Source organism: Procambarus clarkii, chromosome 39 (genome assembly GCF_040958095.1).
Source record: "Procambarus clarkii isolate CNS0578487 chromosome 39, FALCON_Pclarkii_2.0, whole genome shotgun sequence".
NCBI lineage: Eukaryota > Metazoa > Arthropoda > Malacostraca > Decapoda > Cambaridae > Procambarus > Procambarus clarkii.
In genome coordinates, this window is record NC_091188.1 from 40,503,276 (window position 1) to 40,506,479 (window position 3,204).

Below are 3,204 nucleotides of genomic sequence, written 5' to 3' on the forward strand. Positions count from 1 at the left end.
AAGAGAGAGGGAGAGGGAGTAAGAGAGAGGGAGAGGGAGAGAGAGTAAGAGAGAGGGAGAGGGAGTAAGAGAGAGGGAGAGGGAGGGAGAGTAAAAGAGAGGGAGAGAGAGTAAGAGAGAGGGAGAGGGAGAGAGTGTAAAAGAGAGTGGTTGTGTATGAGAGAGAATGACTCTCATTTTATATGTGGAATAAAGGAAAGGGAAGAGAATTATCAGGGGGAAGCGCCAAGCTATTACGACTATTTAGCACTGGGAAGGGATCAGGATAAGGATTTGGGATGGAACGGTGGGGGGGGGGGGGGGTGGGGAGGGAGGGGGAGGAATCAACTGCTACTCGTGTCGTATGCAGATGATGAGTCACAATAACGGGGTTGAAGACATGTTGACCAGACCACACACTAGAAGATGACGAGACGACGACATTTCGGTCCGTCCTGGACCATTCTGAAGTCGATTGTGAGTCGTCTCAAATCACTAGTCACAATCGACTTGAGAATGGTCCAGGATGGACCGAAACGTCGTCGTCGTCCCTTCACTTTCTAGTGTGTGGTCTGGTCAACATACTTCAGCCACGCTATTGTGACTCATCGCCTGCATTAAGTGTAGAGAGTGTAAGATATGAAGCATATGTTCGCTTCCATCTTAAGAACAGACCGACTTCCTGCCCTAGTCAGTCATCAGAATTTTGGAGAACGTGTAGAGAACCAGGCGAGAAGGCTCACATCTTAGTCTTGACCAAGTCTGCTTGAACTCATCTCAACGTCAGAGTTTTCAGCACCCGGCGAGACGTTTGTGGCCTTACTGTTATGTATAAGGTCGATATTCTCAAAGTTCCGCACCTGACCCAACTTTATGGACATGAGGCATATAAAACAAGAGGTACTCATAACAAAGGGCGCTTTGCTATCAACAGCCTAATGCTGGTAATACCTTTATCAAGAAGCATTCTCTCTCTCTCTCTCTCTCTCTCTCTCTCTCTCTCTCTCTCTCTCTCTCTCTCTCTCTCTCTCTCTCTCTCTCTCTCTCTCTCTCTCTCTCTCTCTTTCTCTCTCTTTCTCTCTCTCTCTCTCTCTTGGAAACATATAAAGTAAAACTCGCAATATAAAGATTGTCATTTTTATATTTCATGAAGTCAGGTAAGAGCGTGAGCAGTCATGACGCAACCTCTTCCCGCCCCACCCAAGATATATTGCTAATGCCCCAACAAGGTGATTATTTCAGAAACTCATTTACCAAGTTTTAGGGAGGAAAACAGTTTTCGAGTTTCACGTGAATGAGGCTCTGGTAAAGAAGCAAGGGAGAAAGACAGACAGACAGACACAAACACATACAGACAATATTTATAAAAATATACACGCGCGCGCGCGCACACAAAGACACACACACACACACACACACACACACACACACACACACACACACACACACACACACACACACACATTCTCCATTCTCATCTCAGCTCTCCGCCCTCAGTAGCCCTCTTCCCCCCAACCTCTCAACCTCTATCTGACTCTCAGTCCCACTCTATTTCTCAACCCCCCTATGCTATTCAGACCCCTAACTTTCGGACCCATTATGCCCTTCCTACCCCCCTAGATGCCCAGACCCCATTCGCCTACCAGGCACTCCCAGGCACCCCCCTAGATGCCCAGACCCCATTCGCCTACCAGGCACTCCCAGGCACCCCCCTAGCACCCCCCCACTCACCCCCACAGCCCCCACTTGCCCCCCAGACACCCCCCAGTTCCCCCCAGACCCCTGGTGAAAGGGGGAACTCTGACACCCGAGTTTCCAAGAAGTGTCTCAAGGTTTGGTACACCAATGCTGATGGGGTAGCCAATAAAGCAGAAGAGATAAAAGAAAGAGTTAGTGAGGCAGACCAATAGTGGCAATAGTGGCAACTAAAATAGTGGAAACTATTGCCCACTGAGGCAATAGTGGAAACTAAAATAAATGGCATGATCTCGGATGCAATCTTTCCAGAGGGGTACCAGGTGATAAGAAAAGAAAGGACACAGAGACAGGGAGGAGGAGTGGCACTACTAATAAAGCGGAAATGGAAGTTTGATGAGCTGGAAAATCCGGGTACCAGTGAAAGCACAAGCTTCATACATGGAACTCTGACAGTGGATGGGAAGAAGATTGTAATCTTGATACTCTACAATCCCCCACCAAACAGTAGAAGGCCCAGGCAGGAGTACGAGGACAGCAACAAGACATGTATGGATGAACTGCAGAGGGCAGCAACTTTAGCGCATAGAATGAGAGCGAAGCTGCTGGTCATGGGGGACCTAAATCACGGAGAGATAGATTGGGAAACGAGGAATCCCCATGGCGGGGAGGAGACCTGGGGAGCGAAGCTGGTAGACGTTATTGACAGGAATTTCCTAACACAGCATGTGAAAGAAGATACTAGGGAAAGAGGAGGGGATACGCCCAGCCTATTAGATCTCATTATCACTCAGAATGTAGAAGACATCGAGCAGTTGGAACATGAAATACCACTAGGAGCTAGTGACCATTGTGTCCTAGCCTTTGACTACATGATGGAGCTTAAAATTGTGACGAAAGGACAAGAGGTCCGGGAAAGGAGACTTGATTACAGAAAAGGGGACTACAGAAGGATAAGGGACTACCTGGGAGAAGTGCAGTGGGAGGAAGAACTTAGAGGAAAAACAGTGCAAGGTATGATGAACCAAGTCATATTGAAATGCAAGGAGGCTGAAGATAGATTTATTCCAACAATAAAGGTAAAAAGCAGGAGGGAATATAATAACCCATGGTTTAATAGACAGTGTCAGGAAGCAAAGGTGAGAAGCAGGAGGGAGTGGAGGAAGTACAGAAGACAAAGGACAGAGGACACCAGGATTAGATGTAACAGAGCTAGGAATGATTACATTAACATAAGACGAGTGTCGGAAAGAAATTATGAGAACGATATTGCAGTCAAAGCGAAAAAGCAACCAAAATTACTCCATAGCCATATAAGAAGGAAGATGTCGGTAAATGACCAAGTGACAAGACTGAGGAAAACAGAAGGGGCGTATACAGAAAGCGACAAGGAAATCTGCGAGGTACTGAATGCAAAATTCCATGGAGTGTTCACTACCGAGCCTGAGCAGCTCCCATTGTTAGAAGAGATTACCCAAGATGAAAGACTATCAGATATAGAGGTGACAGCAGAGGATGTAATGAAACAGT